Source organism: Solanum dulcamara, chromosome 1, assembly GCF_947179165.1.
Source record: "Solanum dulcamara chromosome 1, daSolDulc1.2, whole genome shotgun sequence".
Taxonomy (NCBI): domain Eukaryota; kingdom Viridiplantae; phylum Streptophyta; class Magnoliopsida; order Solanales; family Solanaceae; genus Solanum; species Solanum dulcamara.
In genome coordinates, this window is record NC_077237.1 from 86,879,972 (window position 1) to 86,888,442 (window position 8,471).

An 8,471-nucleotide genomic window follows, 5' to 3' on the forward strand; every position below is an offset into this window, starting at 1 on the left:
AAATTGCCTAATTTCTATTGTGTATCCAATAAAATGCTCCTAAACCCCTCTACAGCGCCGCCGGGGCTACTGGAGTCGTTCCCCAAGTCGTTACGGATGCTACTATTGAAGAATCCAAGAATATTTGACCCGGACCCCCGGCACCTAAAAAATCTGTGGGCTAACACACATGAAAAATTGGCAAAATCGCTTAATTCCAATTGTGTCACCAATAAAATGCTCCTCAACCCTTCCAAAGCGCCACTGGGGCTACTGGATTCGTTCCCTAGGTCGTCACGGATGCTACTATGGAAGAATTCAAGAAAATTTGACCCAAACCCCCAGCACCTAAAAAATCCGTGGGTTAACACACACGAAAAACTGGCAAAATTTACTAATTCCTATTGTGTCGCCAATAAAATGCTCCTAAACCCCTCTATTGCATTGCCGGGGCTAGTAGAGTCGTTTTCAGGTCGTTACGGATGCTACTATGGAAGAAATCAAGAAAAATCGACCCATACCCCCGGCACCTAAAAATTCATGGGTTAATACACATGAAAAACTAGCAAAATCGCCCAATTCCTATTGCGTCGCCAATAAAATGCTCCTAAACCCCTCTATAGCATCGCCGGAGCTATTAGAGTCGTTCTCACGTCGTTACGGACTCTACTATGGAAGAATCCAAGAAATTTTGACCCGGTCCCCCGGCACCTTAAAAATCTGTGGGCTACCACACACGAAAAACTAGCAAAATCGCCTAATTCCTATTGCGTCGCCAATAAAATGCTCCTAATCCCCTCTAAATCGTCGCCGGGGCTACTTTAGTCGATCCCCAGGTCGTTACGGACTCTACTATGGAAAAATCTAAGAAAAGTTGACCCAGACCCCCGTCACCTAAAAAATCCGTGGGCTAACACACACAAAAAACTGGCAAAATCGCCTAATTCCTATTGCGCTGCCAATAAAATGCTCGTAAACCCCTCTAAAGCGCTTCCAGGGCTACTGGAGTCGTTCCCCAGGTTTTTACGGATGCTACAAATGGAAGAATCCAAGAAATTTTGACCCGGCCCCCCGGCACCTAAAAAATCCCTCGGCCAACACACATGAAAAACTGGCAAAATCGCCTAATTCCTATTGCGTCTCGAAGAAAATGCTGCTAAACCCCTCTATAGAGCCGCCGGGGCTACTAGAGTCGTTCCCAAGGTCGTTACAGACTCTACTATGGAAGAATCCAAGAAATTTTGACCCGCACCCCCGGCACGTAAAAAATCCGTGGGTTAACACACACGAAAAACTAGCAAAATTTCCCAATTACTATTTCATATAGTGCCACCGGGGCTACTGGGGTCGTTCCCCAGGTCGTTACGGATGCTACTATGTAGGAATCCAAGAAAATTCGAACCGAACCCCCTTCACCTCAAAAATCCGTGGGCTAACACACACGAAAAACTTGCAAAATTGCCTAACTCCTATTGCGTCGCCAATAAAATGCTCCTGAACCCTTCCAAAGCACCGCCGGGGCTACTGGATTCGTTCCCTAGGTCGTTCCGGATGCTACTACAGATGAATTCAAGAAAATTTGACCTGAACCCCCAGTACCTAAAAAAATCCGTGGGTTAACACATACGAAAAACTGGCAAAATTGACTAATTCCTATTGTGTCGCCAATAAAATGCTCTTAAACCCCTCTATTGCATCGTCGGGGCTACTAGAGTCGTTTTCCAGGTCGTTACGGACGCTACTATGGAAGAAATCAAGAAAAATCGACCCATACCCCCGACACCTAAAAATTCATAGGTTAACACACATGAAAAACTAGCAAAATCGCCCAATTCCTATTGCGTCGCCAATAAAATGCTCCTAAACCCCTCTAAAGCGCCTTCGGGGCTACTAGAGTCATTCCTCAGGTCGTTACGGACGCTACTATGGAAAAATCCAAGAAAATTTGACCCGGACCCCCGGTGCCTAAAAAATCTGTGGGCTAACACACACGAAAAACTGGCAAAATCCCCTAATTTCTATTATGTCGCCAAAAAAATGCTCCTAAACCCCTCTATAGCACCTCTGGGGCTACTAGAGTCATTCCCCGGGTCGTTACGGATGCTACTATGGAAGAATCCAAGAAACTTCGATCCGAACCCCTGGCACCTAAAAATTTGTGGTCTAACACACACGAAAAATTGGAGAAATCGCCTAATTCCTATTGCGTCGCCAATAAAATGCTCCTAAACCCCTCTAAAGCGCCGTCATGGCTACTAGAGTCGTTCCGCAGGTCGTTACGGATGCTACTACTATTGAAGAATCCAAGAAAAATTTGACCCGGACCCCTAACACCTAAAATGCTTTATAACCCCTCTAAAGCGCCACCGGGGCTACTGGAGTCGTTCCCAGGTCGTTACGGACTCTACTATGGAAGAACCCAAGAAAATTTGACCCAGACCCCCGGCACCTAAAAAATTTGTGGGTTACCACACACGAAAAACTTGCAAAATCGTCTAATTCCTATTGCGTCGCCGATAAAATGCTCCTGAACCACTCTAAAGCGTCATCGGGGCTATTGGAGTCGTTCCCCAGGTCGTTACGGACGTTACTATGGAAGAATCCAATCAAATTTGACCCGAACCCCCGGCACCTAAAAAATTCGTGGGTTAACACATACGAAAAACTAGCAAAATTGCCTAAATTCTATTGCGTCGCCAATAAAATGCTCCTAAACCCCTCTATAGCGCCGTCGGGGCTACTAAAGTCGTTCCCCAGGTCGTTATGGATGCAACTATAGAAGAATCCAAGAAAATTCGACCCAGACCCCCGGTATCTAAAAAATCTGTGGGCTAACACACACGAAAAAATGGCAAAATTGCCTAATTCCTATTGTGTCGCCAATAAAATGCTCCTAAACCCCTCTAAAGCGCCGCCGGGTCTACTGGAGTCATTCCCCAGGTCATTACGGATGCTACAATTGATGAAACCAAGAAAATTTGACCCGTCCCCCCGGCACCTAAAAAATCTGTGGGCTAACACACACGAAAAACTGGCAAAATCTCTTAATTCCTATTGCATCGCCAATAAAATGCTCCTAAATACCTCTATAGTACCGCCAGGGCTACTGGAGTCGTCGCCCAGGTCGTTACGGATGCTACTATAGAAGAATCCAAGAAAATTCAACCCGGACCTCCCGGCACCTAAAAAATCCTTACGCTAATACACACGAAAAACTGGAAAAATTGCCTAATTCCTATTGCGTCGCCAATAAAATGCTCTTTAACCACTGTAAAGCGCTGCCGGGGCTACTGGAGTCGTTTCCCAGGTCGTTACGGACGCTACTATGAAAGAATCCAAGAAAATTTGACCCGAACCCCCGACATCTAAAAAATTCATGCGTTAACACACACAAAAAACTGGCAAAATCTCCTAATTCCTATTGCGTCCCCAATAAAATGCTCCTAAACACCTCTATAGCGCCGCCGGGGCTACTGGAGTCATTCCCATGCCGTTACCGATACTACTATAGAAGAATCCAAGAACATTCGATCCGAACCCCTGGCACCTAAAAATCTGTGGGCTAACACACACGAAAAATTGGCAAAATCGCCTAATTCCTATTGCGTCACCAATAAAATGCTCCTAAATCCCTCTAAAGCGCCGTAATGGCTACTAGGGTCGTTCCGCAGGTCGTTACGGATGCTACTATTGAAGAATCCAAGAAAATTTGACCCGGACCCCTGACACCAAAAAAATCTGTGGGCTAACACACACGGAAAAATGGCAAAATTGCCTAATTCCTATTGTGTCGCCAATAAAATGCTCCTAAACCCCTCTAAAGCGCCGCCGGGTCTACTGGAGTCATTCCCCAGGTCATTACGGATGCTACAATTGATGAAACCAAGAAAATTTGACCCGTCCCCCCGGCACCTAAAAAATCTGTGGGCTAACACACACGAAAAACTGGCAAAATCTCTTAATTCCTATTGCGTCGCAAATAAAATGCTTCATAACCCCTCTAAAGCGCCACTGGGGCTACTGGAGTCGTTCCCAGGTCGTTATGGATGCTACTATGTAACAATGCAAGAAAATTTGACCCAAACCCCCGGCACCTAAAAAATCTGTGGGTTAACTAACACACACGAAAAACTTGCAAAATTGCCTAATTCCTATTGCGTCACCAATAAAATGCTCCTAAACCCCTCTAAAGCACCATCGGGGCTACTGGAGTCGTTCCCAGGTCATTATGGAAGCTACTATGGAAGAATCCAAGAAAATTCGACCCGGACCCTCGACACATAAAAATTCCTTACGCTAATACACACGAAAAACTGGCAAAATTGTCTAATTCCTATTGCGTCTCCAATAAAATGCTCCTAAACCCCTCTATAGCGCCGCCGGAGCTACTTAGTCTTTCCCAGGTCGTTACAGACGCAAATATGGAAGAATCCAAGAAATTTCGACACGGACCCCCAGCACGTAAAAAATCTGTGGGCTAACACACACGAAAAATTGGTAAAATCACCTAATTCCTATTACGTCGCTAATAAAATGCTCCTATACCCCTCTAAAGCGCCGTCGGGGCTGCTGCAGTCGTTCTCCAGGTTGTTACGGACGCTACTATGGAAGAATCCAAGAAAATTTAACCTGGACCCCCGGCACCTAAAAGATCCATGGGCTAACACACACGAAAAACTGGCAAAATCTCCTAATTCCTATTGCGTCGCCAATAAAATGCTCCTAAACCCCTCTATAGCACCGTCGGGGCTACTGGAGTCGTTCTCCAGGTCGTTACGGATGCTACTATAGAAGAAATCAAGAAATTTCTACCCACACCCCCGGCACCTAAAACATCCGTGGGCTAACACACACAAAAAACGGGCAAAATCGCCTAATTCCTATTGCGTCGGCAATAAAATGCTCCTAAACCTCTCTATAGCATCGCCGGGGCTATTGGAGTCGTTCCCAGGTCGTTACGGACTCTACTATGGAAGAACCCAAGAAAATTTGACCCGGACCCCCGGCACCTAAAAAATCCGTGGGCTACCACACACGAAAAACTTGCCAAATCGCCTAATTCCTATTGCGTCGCCGATAAAATGCTCCTGAACCACTCTAAAGCGCCGTCGGGGCTACTGGAGTCGTTCCCCGGGTCGTTACGGACGCTACTATGGAAGAATCCAAGAAAATTATACCCGAACCACCGACACCTAAAAAATTCGTGGGTTAACACACACGAAAAACTGGCAAAATTGCCTAAATTCTATTGCGTCGCCAATAAAATGCTCCTAAACCCCTCTATAGCGCCTATGGGGCTACTGGAGTCGTTCCCCAGGTCATTACGGATGCTACTATGGAAGAAATCAAGAAACATCAACCCAGACCCCTGGCACCTAAAAATTCATGGGTTAACACACACGAAAAACTAGCAAAATCGCCCAATTCCTATTGCGTCGCCAATAAAATGCTCCTAAACCCCTCTAAAGCGCCGTCGGGGCTACTAGAGTCGTTCCCCATGTCGTTACGGATGCTACTATGGAAAAATCCAAGAAATTTTGACCCGTCCCCCCGGCACCTAAAAAATCCGTGGGCTAACACACACGAAAAACTGGCAAAATCTCTTAATTCCTATTGCGTCGCCAATAAAATGCTCCTAAATACCTCTATAGCACCGCCAGGGCTACTGGAGTCATCGCCCAGGTCGTTACGGATGCTGCTATAGAAGAATCCAAGAAAATTCAACCCGGACCCCCGGCACCTAAAAAATCCTTACGCTAATACACACGAAAAACTGGAAAAATTGCCTAATTACTATTGCGTCGCCAATAAAATGCTCTTGAACCATTCTAAAGCGCTGCCGGGGCAACTGGAGTCGTTTCCCAGGTCGTTACGGATGCTACTATGGAAGAATCCAAGAAAATTTGACCCGAACCCTCGGCATCTAAAAAATTCATGCGTTACCACACACGAAAAACTGGCAAAATCTCCTAATTCCTATTGCGTCCCCAATAAAATGCTCCTAAACCCCTCTATAGCACCGTCGGGGCTACTGGAGTCGTTCTCCAGGTCATTACAGACGCTACTATGGAAGAAATCAAGAAAATTCGACCCGCACCCCCGGCACCTAAAAAATCCGTAGGCTAACACACACGAAAAACTGGCAAAATTGCTTAATTCCTATTGCGCCGCCAATAAAATGCTCCTAAACCCCTCTAAAGCGCTGTCGGGGCTACTAGAGTCGTTCCCTAGGTCGTTACGGACGCTACTATGGAAATATCCAAGAAAATGTTGTCACTACCCAACCCCGTGGGCCGCGACTGGGGTCCGACCTGGACCCCCTTATGCGTATATATCAGTTACCCTTAAGTTGAACCGTGTGTGATGTGATACCATACACAAACCCCAATGAGTCAAAAACTTTTTCATGTTCATATAGCCTCCTAGATATAGGAACCAAACACATGAACCCAGTGGGTGATAAAATATTCATACACGTGTGACCTCTTTCATTTGCATCATCTAATGAAAGGGAAAGCCAGCCGATAAGGCTGCCACAGCATAATAGCTTTTACAATATATCGCATAGGCATAACCGAAATAAACTCCTAAACAACCCACACACATATATGTCTACAGACCTCTAAGAATCGTAACAGTAACATATGGTAGGACAGGGCCCCCGCCGTACCCCTGGACAAATAAATATATACATATCAAATGACCAGCATCAAAAGTTAGGCTCTGGAATAGTGGAGCGCTCCCAACATCGCTGAGTGGAAACCCTAAGCCGGCAGACTTCCAAAATGAACATATGTACCTGCGGGCATGAAACGCAGCCCCCCAGAGAACAGGGGGTCAGTACGATATATGTACTGAGTATATAAAGCATGGACTATAACTAGTAAAGCCATTACCAAAATAGAAGGTGCAAAAATGAGCAAACTATCCAGAATACCAAAATGCTTTTCATAACCACAGATAATGTATGCAGAGAAACATATGCCATATCCAGTCTCATTATGGGACTCGATGAACAAATACAAAATGTGGTCGCCGCCCCATCACTGGCGCCACAGCACATCATAACTCCAGAGTAGAGAATATCTCCATAACAGATCATATTATATCAGATGGTCATATCAAATCATATCATATCATAGGTGTATATGGCACATCATAACTACACAAATCAAACCCATGTACAGGTCGTACCTGCCCCCTCACGTCGGGGCACGGCGAACAATACAGAGAAGTACGCACGATAACAAAACCTGGCCTGGGCTTGGTGAAAGAAAACATTGAGGCATCCACGAGTGGAGTAGTGAGAAACCAAATGCAATTTAAATCATATTTGAGACTCGATGGAATAATCAAAATAAGTTATCATTCAAAATCCAGACAAGGATCATATCAAGTACCTTTTGAAAGTTACTATGGGTTATATCAAAATAGAACTTTTGGGAATCATATAAACATATCAAGGCATAACAAAATATCTTTTGGAAGTCGAGAAGTTGGTCATTCTAGCGGCTTTACGAACAGGAACTTCTTTAAAATCATATGAAATTTATATACTTGTTTCTTAAAATCCATGCTGAAAAGGAATATTAGCTTTATATACTTATGTCAAAGAAATGCTAAAAGAAAGTATAAGCCTTACATACGTATGGCAAAACATGCCAAAAGAAAGAAACGTTAGCTTTACATACTTATACCAAAACATGCCAAAAGAAGGAATAGCTTTACATACCTGTTATGGGTTACTTTTTATCCCGTTTGTCTCGTCGTCCTTTAAACCTAAGTAACATAAAAGCAATACAAGTATAAACCCTTCTTAACTTTCCAGCATCTTAGGTTACACCTTAGTATTAATGGAGTATATTTCCTTAGTCGTTTCCTCGACTAATTCTGTTATTCGCTAAGGTGTCGATGAAAATTGGGCAGCACCTCCCCTATAATGTGCCCTATCCGAATTTCCAATTAGGTCCCTAATACCTACAGCCAACCAACAACAACAACCTGCAGCAATTCATACCAACAATATACAACATAAACTCCAAACGACTTATTCAAAAATACGGTATCACAATAGGGCGTCTGGCCTTTATTTTGTAACACCTTTAATTATACACCACAAGGGGTCATGTGGATTCAACCAGAAGCACCCTAACCCAAATTAGAACATATTTAGTCCCTGCAACAACACATTACACTCCTGCAGCAACAACTCACAACAACGACACTTTATTTTGACGACAATTCACTTGTAGCGACTCCAATTTAGTTTATTTTGGACGTCCAGCATATTTATCATATTTTCACATTTCCAGCCACTTACACAATGTACAATACCCTATATAACAACACCATAAACTCCAATTTAAAAGGAAAGGCCTTACCTTACGTTAAACTGGTCAAACCCGCCAAAACTTATCAAAACGCGAAATCTAGGCAGCCCACTGTCTTATATTGTCTCTTAGTTTCGGAGGGGTAATTGAGGGAAACAAGAT